Consider the following 14,048-nt stretch of genomic DNA (forward strand, 5'->3'; position numbering starts at 1 on the left):
GGTTAAGGGAGTATCCTTCTATTGTAAATATGTTCTCAAAGTTCTTTAAGCACCAGGGATACATCCTGGTTCCATTGTCAGAGGTCCCATAAACTGCCTGGGCCTTCTAATCGAGAACCATGTTCAGGGGATCTGGGTCTGTCAAATGGTTTCCCAGCTATCAGACTGGGGTCCATGACCTCCCCCTTGTTCAAGTCAGTTGTTTGTGCGGGTTTCTCCAGCCTGGTCTTGACTCATTTACTCATCAGTCTTCCCTCTCTGTAACTGGATTCCAGGAATTTGCTTAATGTTTAGCTGTGGGTCTCTGTTTCTACTTCCATCAGCTACTAGATTAAAGTTCTATAATGGCATATAGGGTAGTCATGAATCTCATTATCAGTGAAGGGCATTTAAGGTAGCCTCTCCACTAAATAAAAAATTCTCAATAGAAGATCTAAAATGCCTGAAAGACACATAAGAAAGTGCTCTACATCCTTAGCCATTAGGGAAATGCAAAACAAAACAATTCTGAGATAGCATCTCATGCCTGTCAGAATGGCTAAAATCAAAAACCCCAAAGACAGTTTATGCTGGAAAAGATGTGGAGAGAGAGGTACACTCCTCCACTGCTGGCTGGTGTGCAAATTTGTCCAGTAACTTTGGCAATCAGAATGGCAATTTCTCAGGAAAATGGGAATTAGTCTACCTCAAGATCCAGTAACTTCACACTTAGGCATATACCCAAAAGATACACATTCATACAACAAGAATATCTGTACAACTATGTTCATAGCAGCATTATTTGTAAAACCCAGAACCTGAAAGCAACCTAAATACATCTGAACTGAAGAATGGATGAAGAAAATGTGGTACATTTACACAATGGAGTACTATTCAGTGGAAAACAAAAACTAACAAACAAACAAAAAGCAATGGAATCTTGAAATTCAAATTCAGAGGCAAATGGATGAAACTAGAAGAAGCCATGCTGAGAGGTAACCCAGTAACAAAAAGACAAACATGGTATATACTCACTCATATATGGATTTTAGACATATGGCAAAGGGTTACCATCCTACAATCCTTCAGCCCGAAAAGCTAGGAAACATGGAGGACCATACAACAGACATATATGTTCCCCCAGAGAAGGGGAAAGGGTGTTTTCTTTTTTTAACTGTTAATTTTGTTGTTGCTGTTGTTGTTTGATTGTTTGTTTTGCTGTTAATATATTTTTTCTTTATATATCCTGGCTATTAATTCTCAGATTTGTATGTATGTATGTACTCTCTATGGAATTCCTCTTTACTAAAGCGATCTTTTGTGTAGATGTTAGTTCAGTTTTATGAGCTTCTATTAGTCATTTGCTGTCCTTTATTCCTGAACAAAAGGTTACTATTTAGAAAATTCCTATATGTATTTATATTATGTGGTTTTTATATATTTATGTATTTATGTTTATAAGTTTTCATATCATATTGAGATTCATGCATACTTTGTTCATTCTTATGCTTTTTATTTATATATTTATTTATATATATTTACATATATATATATATCTTGAAAGGAAGAATGTCAATTTGGTTTCATTGTTTCAGAGTTGTCTGGTAAAAATGAAGTGAATTAATTTTTTGGCATGCATCTTTATTAGGATATACCAATGACTTCCAGTGATTTAGAGATGCATCAGTGACAAAAGAACCAAATACCAGTTTTACTGTCATGCCCACCACTCAGAAAGAATGCTTGCATTTTTCATAGGACCATTTATTAACAGCTACTATACATTTCTCAGCAATACTCATTTAGGAAAAAAATGTGTAAGGAACCATTGCAGCATGAATCCTAATTAGTCTTAATAATAAAAACTCAGAGTCATCTATCAGGGGGTGAAGGCTGAAATATCAGATGCAAAGTGGGCAGCCACTAGAGAATTCTTACCTTTACCAACACTCACACCAAAGGGCCAATCCTGTTCAGATTGCGTCCTTAGACTACATACTCAGATTGAAATCTTCAGACTGCACTACTCCTCAGACTGCCTGCTTCAGACTGCTGCCTCAGACTGCCACCTCAGATTGCTTCAGGCTGATTGCCATGATCTCCTGTCTCTTCTGGCCTTATATTCCTCTCTCCACTTAGTCATATCATTTCCTGTTTCCATCTCCTCAGTGTTAGGACTAAAAGTGTGTCACTCCAAGTGCTGGAATCATCTTTGTGTGTGCTCTGTTTCTCCTGGATAAATTTTGTGCAGCCCAGGGTGGCCTTGAACTAAATTAGATCCTTCTGCCTTGTTTCCTGAGTCCTGGGATTAAAGGTGTGTGCTTCTATGGCTAACTAATGTGGCTAGACTTGAACTCTGATCTTCAGGTAAGCTTTATTTGTTGGATCATAAAAAAAAAAAAAAAAAAAAAAAAGAAGGAAAGAAAAAAAATCACGACAAGAAAAATATCAGTAGGTCTCACCCCTAGACCAAGAACTATAGGCAACTAATGAATGCTGATAGAGGTAAATTTAGCCTCTTCTGAGTATGAATCACCTAATTGTGTATATAATGCAAATGATTAGTTCTGAATCCTTATAAACAGAGAAACACAACGGATTCAGAAGATTGTGTGTGTGTGTGTGTGTTTCTCTCTCATAATATGTGTGGGGCATATATAATAAAAAAGTGGTTACGGACTTGATGCTAAGCACCATAGAAGGAGTTGGAGGGAAGAGAAATGTGATTGACATGAGAGAGGATAGGGAAGAATAAAGTGATGTGTTGTATTTCAATTGATAAGCCATGTACAGTTGCTATCTCTGGGAGGATTATTGCTTTTGAGGGGAAGGAGATGAGCAATGGATCCAGGAAAGAGGAGAGGCAGGGTGGAGGAAAGGAAGGGTGTGTTTGGTAAATATTGTATGAGAGAGTAAACAAAGAGAACAAACATAGAAAAACAACATTCTGACAAGAAACCTGATAAAGTAGATGTCATATCTATCACATTCACTCTTTTTTTAACCTAAATTTATTTCTTTTTCATTTCCTTTTATAAATTTAAATTAGAAACAATCTTATTTTATATATCAATCCAAGTTCTCTTTCCCTCCCATTCTCCCATGCTCTCCCACCACTCCATCCTTTTTTGCTGTTCCATAGAATGAGTGAGGTCTTCTGTGGGGAATCATCACTACTTCTTTATACAAAATATTAACTAAATTCTTGAATTACTCTTCATTTCATTCTTTTTTTTTCTATAACCCAACTTGACAAAAGTGAAAGGCAGTTTTAAAATTAAGAAAGATATAATTCCAAGATATTCACCAACCCCACATCTGACAGAGGACTGATTTCAAAACATACAAAGAACTCAAGAAGCTAGTTACCCAAACACCAAATAATCTAATTAAAAAGGGGGGTGCAGAACTAAATAGAGAATTTTCAATGGAGAAATCTAAAATGTCTAAAGATACTTAAGAACATGCTCAACATCATTAGCCATCAGGGAAAAGCAAATGCAAAAAACTCTGAGATAACATCTTACTCCTGCCAGAATGGCTAAAATAAAAAACACCAAATATACTTTATGCACACTCCTCTAATGCTGGTGGGAGTGCAAACTCTTATAGCCACTTTGAAAATCAGTATGGCAGTTGCTCAAGAAAATGGGAATTAGTCTACTCAAGGATGAATAATTCTACTGATAGGCATATACCGAAAAGATGCACATTCATTCAACAAGGGCATCTGTTCAACTATGTTCATAGCAGTATTATTTGTAATAGCCAGGACCTGGAAGCTAATTTGATGCCCCTCAACTGAAAAATGGATGGAGAAAATGTGGTTAATTTACACAATGGAGTAGTACTAAGTGGAAAAACACAATGGGATTCTGAAATTTGTAGGGAAAAGGATAGAACTAGAAAAAAACCATCCTGATTTAGTCACAAAAAGAAAAATATGGTAAGTACTCACTCATAAATGGATTTTAGACATTGAGCAAAGGATTACTAGCCTACAATTCACACTCATAATAAAGCTCGTAAATATGGAGGACCCTAAGAGAACCATCATGGCCCCCTGGAGAAGGGGAAAGGGATAAGATCTCCTGAGCAAACTGGGAAAGGGAGGGAGGGGAGAGGGAGTTAGCAGAAAGAGATTTGTAGAAGATGAGTGGAGTAATGGACATGAGGGAACTGGAAGATTGAGACAGGTAAGAATAGAGAATAACAAAAGAGATACCATAATAGAAGGAGCCATTATAAATTTAAGAAGTAGGGCATTAGGGAAAAGCCCAGAGATCTACAAGGATGAACCAAGCTAACAATCTAAGCAATACTGGGGAGGCTACATTTAATGTCCTTCCATGATAATGACACTGATGACTACCTTGTATGCCATCCTAGAGCATTCATCTAGTAGCTGATGGAAGCATAAGCAGAGACCCACAGCTAAACACTAGCCAAACTCCAGGAATCCAGTTACTGAGAGGGAGGGGTGATGAGCAAAGGGGTCAAGACCAGGCTGAAGAAACCCATATAATTAGCTGACCTGAACAAGTAGGAGCTCATGCACCCAAGTCTGTAAGCAGGAAAACCAGTATAGGACTGATGCAGATCCCCTAAATGTGTGTGTTAGGAGGACTGGGCAGTCTCTGGGGCCTCTAGTAATGGATCATTATTTATCCCTAGTATATGAATGGACTTTGGGATACTTTCTCAGCCTAGACACATGGGGGAGGGCTTAGTCCCTGCCCCAAATGATATGCCTGATTTTGGAGACTTCCCATGGAAGGCCACACCCTCCCTGGGGAGCTTAAAGGTGATGAGTTTAGTGGAGGAGATAGGGGAGGATGGGAGGGTGAGGAATCTGGAATTTAAATAAAAAAAGGAAGAAAAAAAAAAAAACAAGAAAGAAAACTATACTCAGGGAAAAACAAATAACACGAAAACCCCAACAAAATATTTAACTGAGTTTTAGTGTTTGAAAATAGGCATGACTAAATGTTAAGGGTAAACCCCATGAGTCATTAACATTACTGAAAAAAAAAAACAAAAACTGAAAACAATTGAGAAAGTCTTCTCCAAAACACATGAATTGCTTATAAGGTATCATTGACAAGTTCTGACAACATACATAGACATAATTATATATATATGTATATATATATATATATATATGTATGTATTACACATAGTATTTGGAAATATATACATGTAACAACAAGTAATGGAAAATAGAGGCAATTATTTGAAATAAAGCAAGGAAGGTTATATGAAGAGGGGTTGAAAAGAGGAAAATATAATTATATTATAATCTCTAAAAAAGAATAAAGTTAAAAGTAGTAAATAAAAATAATTTTCTAATACATCATCTTTCAAGCAAAAGATACAAAACTATAATTTAGGCTTTCTGAGTACCATTCATATCTTTTTCTACTGTGGTGCATATCAAGTTGTCATGTACCTGAGAAGAAGAAGCAGGGTCTATCCAGTTAGGGACAACTCCAAAGGTCTTACTCTGAGCATGCTTGCTTGTGGAGGAACTTGAGAAGTGATTGTGCCTTTGTCCCTTTGTCTCATTCCTAAGTGACTTGAGGGTTATCTGTTCAGGATATAATGGGTAGATAGAATCTGGTCAAGAAGAACAGCACCCCAAGCAGCAGTTCAAAGAATGTCCTCACTGGAGGACAGGAACGTCAGGAGAAACTTCTGCATCCTCTTACCTCCTAGATTAGAATACTTATCTTAATGTCACTTGAGACAGTGACTGAGACTGAGAACTAGAGAACACCAGGTGAGCATCTGCAGTGAATATCCCATACTTTCATCATATCTCACCCCAGACTTGTAGGTACCTGAATGGTATTCTTCTCTCTTGATATGTCCCTCTTCCATCTTTCCACTTTCCCATCTTTTATCCATTTTTCTTTTTTATATTTCCCCTCTAACTTTTATGAATTTCATTATTTAAATTACTGATAGAACAATCAGAAGATAATCCCCTATCTCAGGGACACTTTGGTGGTCACAGCTTGTCCAAGGACTTAACTTTCTGAAACAGACATTATTGTAGAAGACACCCCAAAATTCTTCCATCAGCAACATCTAAAATATCCAGTCTTGTTATTTCTGCTTGAAATTTATACCAGGCTCCAAAGAGCTTAGAACATGTGAGGATAGATTTCTAAGAATCGAAAAATAAGAACAAGGCTCATTAACTTATGTTTTAATGATGTAGTATCATATTTTGCATTATAATTAAACTCAAAAATCACTACTTCATTTTTTTCTTCAAGCAGGAGATTTAAATATCTATTAATGGTATAATAAAAAAGACAATTGCTTTTATGTTTAATAAATTACTATCTATAATATTTTATTTATACTGTGTTATCCTTTCCATTTTAAGCTAGATGGTATAAAATAATCCTTGCTCACATTAGTATTCCTGAGATACTCTTTTAGAGAGAAATCCAAGGGACTTTGGAGTAAGTCATCAAGTCATGAATACCAAGTAGATTCTGAGAACAGCATCTTAAAACAAGTCTGGCAGTAAAGTGCAAAATTAGCCTTGTGTGCTGTTAGGAAAGTTCGTTTGTACTTTCTATAGAAAAGTACACTTTGTTCATCTTTTGCAGAGTGACTTATTGGAGCAACTAATCTTAATAGGAACAGTGGTTCTTTCCAATTCTCTTTCTGTAACAGTCTAGATAGGCACCCCTGAAGAACTGAATTAGCCTCTCCATGGATCAGTGTTCTCTGTGACCTCCTCATGTGGTTATGATTATTGAATAATCAGATTTGTACAGCACTCAACACAAGAATGGAAGGATTCTTATTAAGCACCAAGTGAATATTAATCATTGCCATTTGCGTAAAATGAAATACAGACATATTTCTTTTCTCCTATTACGTCCATAGACTCCTTTTTTCTCTCTTCTTGGTTTTCCTTTTTATCTCCTTTGATTTTATTAATGTTTTCTTCACTTTTCATTTTTCTGCTTTTCATTTGATCCTTTCTCTGACCATGACTAACAGACCATTTTAACACTTATACAATACACCCTCTAAGGCACCTTTGTTTCCTGATATATATATATATATATATATATATATATATATATATATATATATGGCACTTGATTGCATTTCATACATTTGTGTTCCAGAGAGTGGACATATGTGAGCATGTGTGGGCAGAGGCCTGCTGCAATTTACTAAGAAGAATAGGCTGGATGTCAAGAAAGACTCAAGAATTCAGCTGTTAATCCTTTGCCAGTTCTCCCATTAACAGTACACTCCACAATGGCTTCCCCTTATACATGGATTCTGGATATCAAATCAATATCATGTACTGTCTAAGAAAACCCTTTGTTAATGGAGATATCTCAGAAGACCTGGATTTAGATTACATCAATTATTGCAAACCGATGCACAACTAAGATAATCAGCACACATATCATGCTTGTAGTACTTCTCCATTGATTACATTCTTTTTTTCTTTTTTTCTTTCTTTTACATATTACATTTTCTTATTTTACATATTGATCCCAGTTCACTCTCCTTCCCTCTTCTTATGCATCCCGATGTTCCCTCCTGTCCCATCCCCCAAACAAACCACAGGGAGGGTGATGCCTTTCAGGAGGGATCACCAAAGTCTATCATATCATTTGGAGTAGGGTATAGGCCCTCCCTCTTGTCTCTAGACTAAGGGAGTATCCCTCCATGGGGAATTTACTCCCAAATTGTTTCCTGTACCAGAGATATATCCTGGTTCCACTGTCAGAGGTTCCTTAGACTGCCAAAGCCTTCTAACTGAGACCCGCTTTCAAGGGCTCTGAGTCAGTCCTATGCTGGTTTCCTAGCTATCAGTCTGGGAGGACCTTGAACTCCCCCTTGTTGAGATTGGCTGTCTCTGTGGGTTTCTGTAGCCTAGTCTTAATCCCTTTCCTTATTACTCATCTCTCTCAAAAGCTGGATTCCAGGAGTTTAGCTCAGTGTTTAGCTGAGGGTATCTGTTTCTGTTTCCAAAAGCTACTACAAGAAGGTTCTAGGATGGCATATAATTTAGTTATCAATCTCATTATCAGGAAAGAGCATTTAAGGTAGCCTCCCCACTGTTGCTCATATTGTTAGTTGGAGTCATCCTTGTAGGTCTCTGGACATTTCCCTAGTGTCTCTTTTCTCTTCAAACATATAATGGCTCCCTCTATTATGGTATCTCTTTTTTGCTCTTGTCTATTCATCACCTGACTCAATTGTTCTGCTCCCTCATGATCTTCTCTCCTCCATTTCTCTTCTTCCTACCTCCCTCTCCACTCACTTCCCTCCTCCCCCTCCCAATATGCTCAGGAGACCTTGTCCCTTTCCACTTCTGTGAGGGACCTTGCATGAATCTCTTAGGTTACTCCTTGTATCTTAGTTTCAGTGGCAGTGTGAATTGTAGGCTGGTGATCCTTTTCTTTATGTCTAAAATCCAAAAATGAGTGAGTACATACCATGTTACTCTTTATGTAACTGGAATATCTAGCTTAGGATGGTTTGTTCAAGTTCCATCTATTTTCCTATGAATATCTAGATTCCATTGTTGTTGTTGTGTATGTGTGTTTTGTTTGTTTTTCAGTGAGTAGTATTCCATTGTGTAAATGAACCATATCTTCTTTATCCATTCTTCAGTTGAGGGGCATCTAAGTTCTTGCTGCTAACATAGTTGAACAGATGTATTTGTTGCATGGATGTGGATCATTTGGGTATATGCCTAAGAATGGAATTGCCTGGTTCTGTGGTAGATGGATTCCCAATTTCCTGAGGAACCACCATGTTGATCTCCAAAATAACTTTACAAGTTTGCACTCCCACAAGCAGTGGAGAGGAGTTCCCCATTTCCATATCCTCTCTAGAATAAGCTGTCATTGGTGCTTCTGAGTTTAGTTATTCTGACAGGAGTAAGATGGCATCTCTTAATTGTTTTGATTTGCATGTACCTGATGTCTAAGGATGTTGAGCACTTTCTTAAGTGCCTCCCAGCCATTTCAAATTTTTCTATTGAAAATCCTCTATTCAGATCTGCACCACAGTTTTTAATAAGGGTATTTGGTGTTTTGATTACTAGCTCCTTGAGTTCTTTTTATATTTTGGAGAATAGCCCTCAGTCAGATGTGGGGTTGGTGAAGATCTTTTTTCAGTCTGTGGGCTGCCCTTTGTTCTTGTCCACTGTGTCCTTTGCCTTACAGAAGTGTCTCAGTTTCAGGAGGTCCCATTTATTAACTGTCAATCTCAGCGTCTGTGTTACTGGTGTTATGGCCAGGAAGCAGTCTCCTGTATCAATTTCTTCAAGGGTACCTCCCACTTTCTCTTCTAAGAGGTTCACTGTGGCTGAATTTGTGTTGAGGTCCTTGATTCATTTGGACTTGAGTTTTGTGCAGAGCCAGTGATGTGGGGAAGCCAAGTTCAAGATGGTCTCAAGTACTCTGGCAGAGGGCACGCAGTGGGGCCCAAAGATCAGATGAGTGCAGGCTCATGGTGATCCCACATGGATAAGAAGGTCTAAAATGCACAGAAGGGACCCAGGAAGTTTCAAGGAGATGAAGCAGTTGTTGGACCCTTGTCAAGCACTATCACCTTGCCTGCAAGAACGAAGCTCAACAACAGGATTCTTCTGCAGCTATGTTTATTGCGCGGCTCATTACAGCAAGTTGAGGGAAGGCCCCGAGGAGGAAAAAAGGGCTCTGCTTATATATGCTCAGAGGAGTCCTGTCCGTTACTGACAGGTGCAGCCCGCAAATCTCATAATGGTCACCCCATGACGTGGATCGCGCATGCGCATTATCAAAAACAACTGCGCCTTGCTGGCTTATGGACAGGAAACCAGCGCCATCTTCAGGAATGGCACTGGTGGCTCTCTACAGACACTCATGTGGCCAAAGGCTAGCCCCAAGCAGTAGGACCAGCAAGGTCAAGGATGAGGGGAAGCAGGCCACAGGATGGTGTATGGACTAGAGTATCAGTACTGAACTACTCTGGCCAAGCTTATAGGGGGGAGTAGATGCAGATTTAAGCCAGGGAGTTCCCAGGAAGGGATGTGAACTGATCCCAGACTCACCTTAGTCAAAAGGCATGTAATGGGGCCCAATGATCAGATGAATGCAAGCTCAAAGGTGGTTCCACGTGGATAGGTGGGTCCAGTATGCTCACAGCAAGCCCATGTAGTTCCAAGGAGATGGTTGCAGTGTTGGACCTGCATTCTGTCCAAATACTCATCCCCGAGTACTCCATCCATTGATTAAACTCTCTCTTAAGTCACAACCTGTGACATGACTTTGCTCTTTCCATTGCTGATCAAAGTTTCAAACATGCTTAGCCTAGGAGACGCCTTGTACTTGGACACTCTTTGATATATATATATTTGGGTAGATAGATAAACATATAGTAAATTCTGCTTTTTATGGTCAATAGTTTTACAGAAGTAGCATTAAATTTTACTTAAAAAAATCTGAATCTGAAAAATTGTCTGATTGGGACTCAAAACAGACCTTATTTTTGCTACCTGGTTGAAACAATGATCATCCACAATACATTGGGAACAATAGTAGGACCTGACTATTGAGCAAGACTAACTATGTTTTTCCTTTTTAGCCTTATTTGACCTATAAATAAAGGGAAGTCACAGGTTATTATTTTGAGAAATATAATGGGGAAAAATGGGGATTTTATGTCTCTTAGTGATTATTGTGTATATGGAGTAAAATCATGACTACTTATTGCCTGAGTGTGGCATCTGTCCCCTAAGTATTATTACCAAGTGAGTAGAAAATATACCAGCCATCCTTTTCTAAATACCTCAAATGCATCATACTAAATCCTAATGAACTAAGAACACTTAAAGATCAATGAGTTTCTGTTGCTTGAGACCATATCTTGGCAAGTACCATTTATATGTACATATTATTTATCTTTACTGAAACTTTAATCTCATTTCAGGACACTGAAGATTTTAGGGAGGCAATGGATTGCATCTCAGTTATTCCATTGAAATACTTTCCTTTTCTTGTTTTGAAGTACTAATTTGCCTGTTTTAATTGACTTTTCAATGACTGATGGTACAACCTGGTGTGGGGCCTCATATATTATAAGCTTAATTTGAATAGTGCTTCCACAATTTGGAAAGATAGAGAATTATACACCAATCACTCTCGTGAACATTGATGCAAAAATATTCAATAAAATACTGGCAAACTGAATCCAAGAACACACAAGAAATTCATTCAACAAGACCAACTAAGCTCCATCCCAGAGATGCAGTGATCGATCAACATATAAAAAATTCATGTATTTAATTCACCATATAAACAAACTGGAAAAAATATGATCATCTCATGATATGCTGAAAAAGCATTTAACAAAGTTCAACAGTGTTTCGTGATACAGGTCTTTGAAAGAGCAGGGACACAAGGAACATATCTAAACATAATAAAGGCAATATACAGCAAGCAACAGATGACATCACATAAAATATAGAGAAAGTCAAAGCAATCCCACTGAAATCAGGAACAAGACAAGGCTACCCACTCTTTTCATATCTATTCAATATTGTACTCAAAATTCTAGCTAAGATAATAAGAAAACAAAAGGAGATCAAGAGGACACAAATTGGAAAAAAGAATTCATACATTCGATATTTGCTGATGATATGATAGTATATATAAGTGACCTTAAAAATACTTCCATGGAGGGATAACTGCTTTATTCTAGAGACAGGAGAGAAGCCCTAGTCCCTACTTCACAGGACCTGTCACATCTACATGACCCCAAATGGATAGCATTCCCCTACATATGGAATTGTGGTGGGGGGATGGGAGGGGAGGGTGTTTAGAGTGCATGTGAGAGGGCAGAGAGGGTAAAAGGGAGGGAAGAAGGGAGGGAGGGCTGGAGGGGAGGGAGAGAGAGGGAACTGGGATCGACATGTAAAATAATAAATTTTAAAAAAATGCTTTGACTACAAAATTTAACTTGAAGAACAAGTTACTGGGGAAAAGGATTTCTATTTTTGTTTCCACAGAAAATGAAAAGATGTGGATTCCTTCCAGACTAATGTGGTTTGATCACACCAGACCGCCTGAAACAGAGTACAAGCTGATCCTACATTCAAAACAGCTGGACAAAACAGCCCTACAGACTACAGCTAGGATATCTGAATCTTCTTCGAATCCCCCAAGACAGCGCCCTTTACCAGCAGGAAGTAGTTTGGAAAGAACGACGCCCAAATTCCCAAATATTGTGTATAAATGTTTGTTTTCATTTAATTGGACTTTGTTATAAAAAATTAAATAAAAAAATTATATAAAAAATACTTCCATGGAACTCCTACAACTGATAAATACCTTCATTAATGTAGTTGGATACAAGATTATCTTTAAAAAAAGAAAGTAACCAGTAACCCTCATATATACAGATGATATATATGGACTAAGAAAGAAATCAGAAAATATCACCCTTTACTCTTTACAATAACAACAAACAACATAAAATATCTTGATGTATCTCTAACTAAACAACTGAAAGGCCTGTATAACAAGAACAAAGTCGTAGAAGAAGATATCAGAAAATGGAAAGATCTCCCATGTTCTTGGATAGGGAGGACTAACATAAGAAAAATGGCAGTCTTACCAAAAGCAATATACAGATTCAATGATATCCCAGAAAAAATGTTCAGTTCAAAGACCTTCAAATGACAGTAATCAAGTTCATGTGGAAAAAACAAAACAAAACAAAACAAAAGAACCAAAATATACAAAGAACCCATGAAAGTAGATCTCAAAAGACCCAATAATCCATTAAATAAAAAAAGGAGTAGAGATCTAGAGATCTAAAAGGGAAATTATAAACAGGAAATATCAAATGACCAAAAAACACTTAAGGAAATGCTAGGAAATAGTCATCAGAGACATGCAAATCAAAACAACTCTGAGGTACTATGCCATACCTCTCAGAATGGTCAAGATGAAAAAACACTAATGATAGCTTATGTTGCAGATGATGTGGAATAAGAGGAAGACTCCTCCATTGCTAGTCAGACCGCAAACTTGTACAGCCACTTTGGAAAATACTATGGAGGTTTCTTGGAAATTTGGGAAGCAATCTACCTCAAGGCCCAGCAACACCACTTTTGGGCATATACTCAAAGGATGCATATTCATAAAACTAGGACATTTGCTCAACTATGTTCATAACAGCATTATTCATAAAAACAACCTAGATGTCCCTCAACTGAAGAATGGATAAGGATGATTTGGTTTGTTTTCACAATGGAGTACTAGTCAGCAGAAAAAAAAAAAAAATGACATCTTGAAATTTGCAGGCAAATTGACAGATCTAGGAAAAGCCATCCTGAGAGAGTTAATACAGACCCAGAAAGACAAATACAGTATGTACTCACTCATAAGTGTGTATTTGACATAAAGCAAAGGACAACCAGGGAACTGGCCATAGTCCCAAGAACCTAATTAACAAAGAGCAACATATGCATATTTGCCTAGAAAGAAGAATAACAAAAGATATTCTGAGTAAATTGGGAGCATGGAGGGCAGGGGAAGGATGAACAGGAGAAGACAACAGGACTGAAAAAATGTATAGTTCAATTTAAAAAATAAAATAAAACAATTTCAAAAAGAGGGATGTTATCTGTGAAGCATTGGCCACAGAGCTGATATATGTAAATACTTGGAAAACACTGCTATAAATTTTATTTCTAATTATTCCATGTTTAGAATTCATGAATCCAGTGCTGAGCAGCATTTAGAAGGATACATCTGTCAATACTGCTGAGACACGACAGCAATGCATGTTTGCTATATGTCTTTGTTATGCCACCTTCCTAGTTGAAATCTAGGAATTAAAAAATCAAAATGGGACTCTTTTTTCCATATCAGGTAGGACCTTAAGAAGCCCAGACTAAAAACATATTAGTGACTTCTCAGAGATGTAAATATGACAATTGTAAGTAAGGATGGATTATAGAAAGGAATTATTAGATATTACACAAGAAATTCATAGGTAGTGTATTAACTTGTTTGCACATAAAGGCA

The sequence above is a fragment of the Phodopus roborovskii genome, unplaced genomic scaffold (genome assembly GCF_943737965.1).
Source record: "Phodopus roborovskii unplaced genomic scaffold, PHOROB, whole genome shotgun sequence".
Lineage (NCBI taxonomy): Eukaryota > Metazoa > Chordata > Mammalia > Rodentia > Cricetidae > Phodopus > Phodopus roborovskii.